General features: G+C 58.6%; 1 pseudogene; it reads right to left on the bottom strand.

Moving 5' to 3' along the window:
• Nucleotides 1-250: 250 nt before the first annotated feature.
• LOC122101179 lies at nucleotides 251-9,891 on the bottom strand (annotated as a pseudogene).
• Between the last annotated feature and the right edge of the window lie 2,332 nt (nucleotides 9,892-12,223).

Raw genomic sequence — 12,223 nt, 5'->3', positions numbered from 1 at the left:
CCCCGGGAATCCCCGGATGTGTCACCAGAAGTGAGAATCCCCGGATGTGAGAATCCCCGGATGTAGGAATCCCCGGATGTAGGAATCCCTGGATGTGAGAGTCTGTATGTGGGAATCCCCGGATGTGGGAATTTCTGTATTTGAGTATACCCAGATGTTTAATACCCGGATGTGAGTCCCCGGATGTGAGAGGCGCAGGCCAGGATCTGCCATAGCCCCAGGGAAGTTGGTGGTTGGGGTCAGGTCGGGGTCAGAGGTCGGGGATCAGGTGGTCGCAGGCACAGAGCGGTCCGGGCGAGCAGCAGGGCTGCAGGCGCGGGCTCCAGGTGTTGTGTGCAGGGGCGAGGGGCGGGGCCGCGAGGGGGCGGCGCATGCGCAGCATCCGGGCCACTGCGGCCTCCACGCGCCTGCGCGTCGCCATCGGGCCCTGCAGCGGGCGAGTCTCCCCTGGGTCCGCCGTCAGGTCAAAGAGCAGTGGCCGCCAGTGGCGGGTCATTCGCCGCCCCGAGCAGGCGCGGGCAGGGAAACCGAGGCAGGTGCCCGAGCCCGGCGGGTCGAAGCGTGGAGTGGCGAAGTGCAGCTTCCACACCGTGTGGCCTGCGGGGGGTGGGGGAGTAACATCCAGGGCCTCACATCCGGGGATTCCCATCCGGGAATTCACATCCAGGACATCACATCCAGGGATTCACATCCGGGCATTCACATGCAAGACCTTACATCTGGGGATTCCCATCCAGGACTTCACATCTGGGTATTCACATCCGGGGATTCCCATCTAGGACCTCACTTCCGGGAATTCACATCCGGGACCTCACATCCAGAACCTTACATCCGGGGCTTCACATCCGGGGATTCACATCTGGGGCTTCACATCTGGGGATTCACATCCGGGGCCCCACATCCGTGCATTCACATGTGGGACCTCACATCCGGGGACTCACATCCATGGCCTCACATCCGGGGATTCTCATCTGGGACCTCACATCTGGGAATTCACATCCGGAACCTCACATCCAGAACCTTACATCTGGGGCTTCACATCTGGGGATTCACATCTGGGGCTTCACATCTGGGGATTCACATCCGGGGGGGCCACATCCGGGCATTCACATGTGGGACCTCACATCCGGGGACTCACATCCGGGGATTCTCATCTGGGACCTCACATCCAGGGATTCCCATTTGGGACCTCACATCCGGGGCCTCACATCCGGGGATTCCCATCCGAGGCCTCACATCCGGGATCTCACATCCAGGGCCTCACATCCAGGGATTCTCATCCAGTACCTCACATCCGGGAATTCCCATCGGGGACTTCACATCCGGGGATTCCCATCTCATGACTTCCATCCAGGTCCTCACATCCCGGGATTCCCACATCCGGGTCTCCCACCCCCAGGCCTTGCATCCGGGTCCCTGAGCGCATGCATGCAGCTCCCTCCTCCGCCCCAGGGCCCAACTGAGGTCGAGGCACTCACTTGGGCGGTCGAACCAGCGCACGGCGTGCAGCCGGGCCTCGCAGTAGTGCAGCAGGAAGTCGTGGCCTGCGGCCTGCGCCGTCCCCAGCAGCGCGGGCATCAGGTCCCGGCCGTCCACCTCCCTGCGGGACCCGGATGTGCAGGCTTCTGGGCACTCAGAGACCCGGATGTGCAGGCCAGAGCCCCCAGAAACCCGGATGTGCAGGCCAGAGATCCCAGAGACCTGGATGTCAAGGCTTGAGCCTTTAGAGACCCGGATGTGCAGGCTTCTGAGCCCTCAGAGACCTGGATGTGCAGGCTTCTGAGGCCTTCAAGACCCGGATGTCCAGGCTCCTGAACACTCAGAGACCCGGATGTGCAGTCTTCTGAGCGCTCAGAGGCCCGGATGTGCAGGCCAGAAATCCCAGAGACCCAGATGTCCAGGTTTCTGAGCCCCCAGAGACCCGGATGTGCAGGTCTAAGACCCAGGCCTCTGGTCTTAGAGACCTGGATGTGCAGGCCTGAGGCCTCAGAGACCCAGATATCCAAGCTTCTGAGCGCTCAGAGACCCGGATGTCCATGCTTCTGAGCCCCCAGAGACCCGGATGTGCAGGCCTGAGATCCCAGAGTCCCGGATGTGCAGGCCTGAGCCCTCAGAGACCCAGATGTGCAGGCCTGAGCCCTCAGAGACCCGGATGTCCAGGCCTGAGACCTGGGCCTAGGTACTCAGAGACCTGGATGTGCAGCCCTGATGCCTTAGAGACCCGGATATGAAGGCCTGAGTCCTCAGAGAACCAGATGTCCAGGCTTCTGAGTGCTCAGAGGTCCAGATTTGCAGGCCTGAGCCCTTAGTTACCCGGATGTAAAGGCTCCTGAGCCCCCAGAGACCCGGATGTGCAGGTCTGAGCCCTCAAAGACCCAGATGTGCAGGCTTCTGAGCAACCAGAGACCCGGATGTGCAGGCCTCAGCCTCCCCCCCTCGGGATCCCCGAGGCCCCGGATGACCCCCCTTCTCCTCCACCCCGTGGGGACCCAGGCAGGCGAACTCCTACCTGTCCGCCGGAACCCAGCCCCCGGCCAGGCGCACCACGGTGGGGAACAGGTCCATGAGGCTGGTGGGCTCAGGCACCAGGCGCCCTGCGGGCAGGGTCCCGGGCCAGCGCACCAGCCCAGGGACCCGGATGCCGCCCTCCCAGCCGCCCATGCCTTTGCCACCTGCAAGGGGGGGGCGGAGGGCAAAGGTCAAGGGGCGGGGTCGGGCTGCGTGGGAGGCCCCGCCCACCCTGCCTCAGTTTCCCCCTCGCCTCGGTGCACGCCGTTGGAACCCCCGAGGCGGGTGCCCCCAGCCCGGGCCTCCAGTGAGGCACCGTGGTCCGACGTGAAGTAGACGAGGGTGTGGCGCCCCAGCCCCGCACCGTCCAGCGCTGCCAGCAGTCGCCCTGCGGGGGGGGGGGGGAAAATGGGTCCGTGCCTCAGTTTACCCCCAGCATCCACCGTGCCTCAGTTTACCCAACATGCATCATGACTCAGTTTACAAATTTCCATCGTGCTTCAGTTTATCCTCAATGCCCAGTGACTTAGTTTACCCAACAGGCACCCACCGTGCCTCAGTTTACCCCCAACGCTCACCGGGCCTCAGTTTACCCAAATGCACTGTGCCTCAGTTTACCCCCAACATGCACTGTGCCTCAGTTTACCCAAATGCACTTTGCCTCAGTTTACCCAAGTGCACCGTGCCTCAGTTTACCCTAAACATGCACCGTGCCTCAGTTTACCCCTATATTTGGGCCTCAGTTTACCCAAGTGCACCGTGCCTGTTTACCCAAATGCACCGTGCCTCAGTTTACCCCAACCCGCTGACCCCGTCCCCGTGCCTCAGTTTACTCCCATCCCGGTGCCTCAGTTTACTCAACCCACTCACCTCGTCCCCGTGCCTCAGTTTACCCAGCATACACCATGTCTCAGTTTACCCAACATGCCCAGTGACTCAGTTTACCCAACATGCACCATGCCTCAGTTTACCCAAATACACCGTGCCTCAGTTTACCCCAATACCCAGTGACTCAGTTTACCCAACATGCACCGTGCCTCAGTTTACCCCTATACTCGGGCCTCAGTTTACCCACATCCACCGTACCTCAGTTTACCCAAATGCACCGTGCCTCAGTTCACCCTGAACATGCACCGTGCTTCAGTTTACCCAACATGCACCGTGCCTCAGTTTACCCAAGTGCACCGTGCCTCAGTTTACCCCCAACATGCCCAGTGACTCAGTTTACCCAAATGCACCATGCCTCAGTTTACCCAAACCCCATGCCTCAGTTTATCCCCAACACACTGACCCCGTCCCCGTGCCTCAGTTTACCCAAATGCACCGTGCCTCAGTTTACCCCAACCCATTGACCCCGTTCCCATGCCTCAGTTTCCCCCATCCCGCTCACCCCATCTCTGTGCCTCAGTTTCCCCCAACCCACTCACCCCACCCCTGTGCCTCAGTTTCCCCATCCCGCTCACCCCGTCCCCATGCCTCAGTTTCCCTATCCTGCTCACCCCACCCCCGTGCCTCTGTTTCCCCCATCCCACGCACCATGCCTCAGTTCCTGCCCCCCCGCACTCACCCACCATCCAGTCAAGCTCCTCCACGTTGTCGCCCTAGGCGCCGTGTGCGCTGCGGCCCCGGAAGGCAAGTGAGGTGACCAGCGGGACGTGGACGTGGAGGAAGGAGACGAGGAGGAGGAAGGGGCGGGCCTGGTGCCTGCGGATCCACGTCAGACCCCGCCCCCACCATCAATAACCTCACTGATAACCGACCTGATCAGGTATTGCCAATAATCGATCAGATGATCGATAATTGATCCTGATCTGATCAGATATTACCAATAATCGATCCTGATCTGATCGATAATACCAATAATCGATCATGATCTGATCGATAATACCAATAATCAATAGTGATCTGATCAAAAATACCAAAATCGTGATCCGATCAGTTATTACCAATAATCAAACAGATCTGATCAGTTATTACCAATAATCAAACATCTGATCGATATGACCAATAATAGAACATGAGCTGATCAGATATTACTAATAATCGAACAGGATCTGATCAATAATACCAATATTCGATTGTGATGTGATCGATAATACCAATAATCGAACATCATCTGATCGATAATACCAATAATTGAACATGAGCTGATCAGTTATTACCAATAATCGAACATCATCTGATCAGTTATTACCAATAATCGATCATGATCTGATCAATACTACCAATAATCGATCATGGTCTGATCTGAGGTTTACCAGATGTCTCTACAGATCTACTAGATGGAACATCCGGGGACCTGAGGTCTACCAGATGTCTATAGAGATCTACTGGATGTACATCCAGGGATCTAAGGTCTACCAGTTGACTATAGAGATCTAGTAGATGGAATTGGTCCCCCTCCCCGACCCCAGGCTGACCTGTGGATGAAGGCCTCAGCCTCCCGCAAGAAGAGCCCCGCGCTGGCCTCAAACCTCAGAGGCTGCTGGACGACCTGGTGATCCCTCATCAGGAAGCAGTCAGCATGGACGATGAAGATACCCAGGAGGCGGGAGGTGCAGGCCAGGAGCAAGGCCCCACATCCGGGGCCCAGCACCCAGGGCACCCAGCGCAGGCCCAGCAGGCCAGTGACCTTCCCAGCGGCCAGGCAGAGCAGGGAAAGCAGCAGCAGCTGAGCCCCCAGGTCCAGGGGCCCTTGCAGACGCGCTCGCTTCTCCGAGGGCTCCGCTTGCAGGCAGTCCCCCATCAGGGTGAAGGGGACCCCGAAGAAGGAGTCAAACCCGTGGTTCAGGGGGTGGTGGCAGTGGTCAGTGGGGGACTCACAGTTGAGGCCCAGGTGCCATTTGCCTGGAGGGGAAGAGATGGATGGATGAGTGAATGGATGGGTGGATGGATGGGTGGATGGATGGGTGGGTGGATGGTTGGGTGGGTGGATGGGTGGGTGGATGGATGGATGGATGGATGAATAGGGGAATGGGTGGGTGGATGGATGGATGGATGGATGAATAGGTGGATGGGTGGATGGATGGATAGATGAGTGGATGGATGGATGGATGGGTGGATGGGTGGATGGATGGATGGATGGGTGGATGGGTGGATGGATGGATGGATGGATGGATGGGTGGATGGATGGATGGATGGGTGGATGGATGGGGGATGGGTGGATAGATGGATGGGTGGATGGATGACTTCTTTCTTACCTATGAGGCCGGTGGCATATCCCTGCTCCTGCAGGATCTTGGCGAAGGTGATCTCGGAGGTGGGCAGCCCGCCCGACACGGCTGCCCACTGCAGCACGCGCGCCCCGTTGGTGGTCACCATGCCTTCCAAGAGAGAGGAGAAGGACCCTAGGTCAGTGATGATGGCGTCCCGGGTCAGGAGGGGGTATCTAGCACCTTCAGGGGGAAGGCCTGCTGTGTCTGGGATAGCCTGGGACCTGCGCACCCGGGGTGGAAAGGACCCCAGCCCTGTGAGCCCCCGGGGGAAACCAATATGGCATCACTTCCGGTTTCCTGGCGTTTCAGGGGGGAAGTCCCAGAGTCTCAGGAATTTGAACCTGAGATCCTCAGAGTAGTCCTCCCCTCCCTCTGATGGACCTCAGTGCCCTAGATGTTGAGCCTCAGTTCCCTGGATGTTGGACCTCAGGTCCCCGGATGTTTGATGTTAGTATCCCGGATGTTGGCCCTCAGATCCCCGGATGATGGAGTTCAGTGCCCTGTATGGTGGATATCAGGACCCCAGATGTTGGACTTCAGTTACCCAGATGTTGTAGCTCAGTTCCCTGGATGTTGGATCTTACAACCCCAGATATTGGAGCTCAGATTCGAGTATGTTGGCCCTCAGATCCCCAGATGTTGGAGCTCTGTTCCCTGGATGTTGGGGCTTAGGTTCCCGGATGTTGGATCTTAGTACCCCGGATGGTGGATGTCAGGTCCTCGGATGTTGGAGTTCAGTTCCCAGAATGTTAGGCCTCAGATCCCCGGATGTTGGATCTTAGTACAATGGATGTTAGAGATAAGGTCCCCAGATGTTAGAGTTCAGTGCCCCGGATGTTGGTGCTCAGATCCCCGGATGTTGGATCTTAGTAACTGGATGTCAGAGATGAAGTCCCTGGATGTTAGAGCTCAGTGCCCTGGATGTTGGTGCTCAGTTCCCCGGATGTTAGGCTTTAGATCCCCGATGTTGGGTCTCAGATCCCCAGATGTTGGATATCAGGTCCATGGATGTTGGATCTTAGTACCCCGGATGTTGGCTCTCAGATCCCCGGATGTCCCGCCCCCACCTCCCCCCCACCGCCCCCTCCATTCCCCAAATGTCCCACCCCCCCATACCGACCCAGGCGCACAGGGTAGCGTCCCGTCAGGAAGGCCGCACGGCTCGGGCTGCAGACGGACGCTGCCGCCAGGTGCTGGGTCAGCCGCACGCCGTCCCGGGCCAGGCCGTCCAGGTGCGGGGTGCTGTGGGGGGAGAGGAAAACTGAGTCACAGCCTAGAACATACGGGGACCTGGGGTCTAACATCCGGGGATCTAATGCACAACATCCCAGGAGCTGAACTCCAACATCCAGGGCCCTGAGGTCCCACATCCGGGGATCTAAGATCCAACATCCGGGGACTTGAGATCCCACATCCGGGATACTAAGATCCAACATCTGGGGACCTGAGGTCCAACATCCTGGGATCTAAGGTCCAACATCTGGGGCCCTGAGATCCCACATCCAGGGTACTAAGATCTATATCTGTGGACTGGACTCCTACATCCGGGGATCTAAGGCCCAACATCCGGGGACCTGAGGGCCTACATCCGGACAACTAAGATCCAACCTCTGGGACCTGAGCTCAAACATCTGGGTACCTGGTCTCCAACATCTGGGACACTAAGATCCAACATCCAGGGATCTGATATCCAACATCCGGGGGCCTGATCTCTAACATCTGGGGTACTAACATCTAACATCTGGGAACCTGATTTCCCACATCTGGGTTATACTAAGATTTAACATCCGAGGACCTGATCTCCAACATCCGGGGCACTAACATCCCACATCCAGGGATCTGATATCCAACATCTGGGGACCTGATCTTCAACATTCAGGGAACTGAGATCTAACATCCTGGGAATTGAACTCCAACATCCGGGGACCTAACATCCAACATCCGGGGACCTGAGGTCCACTAGATGTCTATACAGTTCTCCTGGTGGAACATCCGGGGAACTGAGCTCTAACATCTGGGGTACTAACATGTAACATCCGGGGACCTGATATCCAACATCCAGGGCAGTAAGATTCAACATCCGGGGACCTGATCTCCAACATCGGGGACCTGATCTCCAACATCCGGAGCACTAACATCTAACATCCGGGAACCTGATTTCCCACATCCGGGGCATTAAGATCTAACATCCGTGGACCTGTCCTTCAACATCCAGGGCACTAACATCCCACATCCGAGGATCTGATATCCAACATCCGAGGATCTGATATCCAACATCCAGGACACTAACATCTAACATCCAGGCACCTGGGCTCCTACATCCAGAGGAATAAGATCCAACATCCGGGGCACTGAGCTACAACATCCAGGGTACTAATAGCTAACATCCGGGGACCTGAGCTCCCACATTCAGAGCACTAACCTCCAACATCTGGGGACCTGAGCTCCTACATCTGGGGCACTGAAGTCCAATATCTGGGGACATAATCTCCCACATCCGGGGTACTAAGATTTAACATCCAGGGACCTGATATCCAACATCCAGGGCACTAACATCCAACATCCGGGGACCTAGTCTCCAACATCCGGGGTACTAACATCCAACATCCAGGGAACTGAAGTCCAACATCCGGGAACCTGATTTCCCACATCGGGGGTATTAAGATTTAACATCCGGGGACCTGATATCCAACACCCGGGGCATTAAGATCCAACATCCGGGGACCTGGTCTCCAACATCCGGGGACCTGGTCTTCAAATCCGGGGTACTAACATGTAACATCCGGGGACCTGATATCCAACATCCGGGGCACTAAGATCCAACATCCGGGGATTTGATATCCAACATCCACCATACTAACATCCAACATCCGGGGAACTGAGTTACTAGATGTCTATACAGTTCTCCTGGTGGAACATCCAGGGATCTGAGCTCCCACATCCGGGTAACTAAGGCCCTACATCCGGGCCTCCCCCTCTGCTCACCGCAGGCTGCGGTTCCCGAAGCTGCCCAGGTCGCCCAGGCCCAGGTCGTCGGCCAAGAGCAGCAGGAAGTTGGGGCGCGAGGGGGCGGGGCCTGCGCAGGGGCCAGGGGGGAGGAGGAGGAGGAGGAAGGCGAGGGGTGGGGCTGCGCAGCTGCTGTGCGACCTGAGGAGGAGAGAGAGGAGGAGGAGGGGTGGATGGGTGGATGGATGGGTGGATGGATGGATGGATAGGTGGATGGGTGGATGGATGGATGGATGGGTGAATGGATGGGTGGATGGATGGATGGTTGGATGGATAGGTGGATGGGTGGATGGGTGGATGGATGGATGGATGGATGGATGGGTGAATGGATGGGTGGATGGATGGATGGGTGGATGGGTGGATGGATGGGTGGATGAGTGGATGGATGGATGGGTGGATGGGTAGATGGATGGATGGGTGGATGGGTGGATGGATGGATGGGTGGGTGGATGGATGGATGGGTGGATGGATGGATGGGTGGGTGGGTGTATGGATGGATGGGTGGGTGGATGGATGAATGGATGGATGGGTGGATGGATGGATGGGTGGGTGGATGGATGGATGGATGGATGAATAGGTGGATGGGTGGATGGATGGATGGATGGATGGGTGGATGGATGGGTGGATGAATAGGTGGATGGGTGGATGGATGGATGGATGGGTGGGTGGATGGATGGTTGGGTGGATGGGTGGGTGGATGGATGGGTGGATGGATGGGTGGATGGATGGATGGGTGGATGGGAGGAGGGATGGGAGGACTCCCCCTCCCTCCAGGCCCTCTCCTGACCAACATGGCGCCCAGGATCGCATCCTTCCCATGATGCTCCCCGTTTCCTGGAAGAGAAGGCCGGAAGCAGGAAGTGGGGAAGAGCTGAGGAACATCCGGCCACCCCAGGGCCAGGCTGCTGTTGCCCCCACCAGTACATCAGCCCCTCACCTTGTCTTTCCAGGCTTGTGGCAGGGCCCTGCAGCCCCCACCCCAGGACATGGTGGGACATCCGGGGGGGCTCCAAAAAGCAATCGAAGCCCCCCCACCCCGGGTCCCCACACCTCTCCCCGTGTTCCCCAGAGGACGAACTCACATCCACAGTTCTCTGCCATCAGCGCCTGGGCCTGCTGCTCTCCCTGCCAGCCAGGAAGCTCGCAGGGGTCAAATGTCCACGTCACTCCATCAGCCAGAACTCCACAACCCCCCTCCAAAATAAAAGTCCCCTTGTTCCTTGGAAAGGAACAGGATGTGGTGCTGAAGGGGAAGGCAGGGAAGAAAGGGAAAAGCCTGGAGTTGCTGGGCTGGGCGCCAAGAAATTGCCAGGCCTGGCAGAGGCAGGAGGAAGGGGAGGAGGGAAACCTCGAGAACTACATGGAGGGCTGCAATAAGAGTCAGGACCGTCAGGGAGCGTGGCCTGTGACCAGGGGGCGTGGTCTGTGCTCAGTAGGGCGTGCCAGAGCTCAGGAGGGTGTGGCCTGGGCTGGGGAGGAAGTGAGGGACTCAGGAGGGCTTGGCCTGCGCTGGGGGGCGGAAGTGAGGAAGAATTCCATCCAGAAGCAGCATGGCTGCTTTATTGCCTCCGAGTCTGGGAAAGGACCCCAACGGCCAAAGCGCAGCTGGAGCCCGGGGCCAAGGTGTGGAGTGCCCGCTCCGCCCACATCTGGGTTCCACCTCTCACATCTGGGTCTCAACCCCTCACATCTGGGTCCCAACCCTCACATCCGGGTCCAAACCCCTCACATCCGGGTCCTGGCGCCTGCCAGTGGACCTGGAGTTAAGTAACATCCTGGTACTTGCCTCCACATCTGGGTTCCCGTACCTGGAGATCCCTAACATCTGGGTACCGACCCCACATACGGGTTCACGGACCTGGAGGTCCCTAACATCTGGGTACTCACCCCACATCCAGGTTCATGGACCTGGAGGTCCCTAACATCTGGGTACTCACCCCACATCCAGGTTCATGGACCTGGAGGTCCCTAACATCTGGGTAGTTCCTATTCCACATCTTGGTCCTGGACCCTCAGTGGATGTGGAGGGACCTGACATCCGGGATCCCCACACCACATCTGGGTCCTAGACCCTGTCAGTGGAAGGAGAGGAGCATGACATCCGGGACTCCACACGCCACAGCCAGGCCTGTGGATGTGATATCCGGGTCCTGCCCAGCACATATCTGGGTCCCTGCCACAGTCCACATCTGGGTTAATGGACGCGGACTTACATAACATCCGGGTTCCCCATGCAACATCCGGGTCCTGGCCCCTCAGTGGACCTGGAGATAGGTGACATCCGGGTCCACCAGTCCACATCCGGGTCCTGGCCCCTCAGTGGACCTGGAGATAAGTGACATCTGGGTCCCTGACGCCACATCCGGGAGAGTGGACACGGAGGAGGGTGACATCCGGGTCCCCCAGTCCACATCCGGGTCCTGGCCCTTCAGTGGACCTGGAGATAAGTGACATCCGGGTTCCCCAGGCCACATCTGGGTCAGTGGACATGAATGAGGGAGACATCCGGGTCCCTCCCAGTCCACATCCGTGTACTGGCCCCTCAGTGGACATGAAGGAAGGTGACATCCGGGTCCCTCCTAGTCCACATCCGGATCCTGACCCATCAGTGCATCTGGAGGAAAGTGACATCCGGTTTCTCCATGCCACATCCGGGTCAGTGGACATGGAAGAAAGTGACATCCGGGTCCCTTCTAGTCCACATCCGGGTCCTGGCCCCTCAGTGGACCCGGAGATAGGTGACATCCGGGTTTCTCCCAGTTCACATCTGGGTCCTGGCCCCTCAGTGGACCCAGAGATAGGTGACATCTGGGTCTTTCCCAGTCCACATCCGGGTCCCTCCCAGTCCACATCCGGGTCCTAGCCTCTCCGTGGCCTCTGGTCGGACTGCAGCTTCTGTACAGCACATGCAGGTTTGGAGCCCCACATCCGGTCATCTTCCGGCTGGGGCCCAGGAGTCTTGCTGGAGCCGGACATCCGGGTCTCACGCGCTTTCCCGGCAACCGAACCCAGCGGCCTAAAGGCAGGAATGAAGCCCCACATCCGGGTCTTCTCGGTCTGTTGCCTGGCAACCGAACACAGAGGCCTAGAGGCTGCGGTGGAGCCCAATGTCCTGGTATCTTCACTTGGTTGCCCGGCAACCGAACGCTGCGGCCTACCGGCGGGAATGAAGCCCCACATCAGGGTCTCCTCAGTCCGTTGCCCTGCCATGGCACCCAGCGGCCTAGTGGCGGGAATGAAGCTGAACATCCGGGTCTCTGGCACACGGGGGTCGTGTCTGGGCGGCGCCCCGGGGTGGGCGTGGCAGACGTAGGCGCCGCGGTCGCGCTCGGAGGCGGCGCGCACCTCCAGGCTGCCGTCGGCGCCCAACGTGAAGCGGCCATGCCTCTGCGGCCCACGCAGCACCAGCCCCCCGGGCAGGCGCCAGGACACCGGAAGCGTGGAGGTGGGGCAGCGCAGCCGGAAGCTGCCGCCCAGCACCACACGCAGCGCCG

Source organism: Dipodomys spectabilis, unplaced genomic scaffold (assembly GCF_019054845.1).
Source record: "Dipodomys spectabilis isolate Male_0828 unplaced genomic scaffold, ASM1905484v1 ptg000637l, whole genome shotgun sequence".
NCBI lineage: Eukaryota > Metazoa > Chordata > Mammalia > Rodentia > Heteromyidae > Dipodomys > Dipodomys spectabilis.
This window is presented reverse-complemented; position numbering and strand designations above follow the sequence as displayed.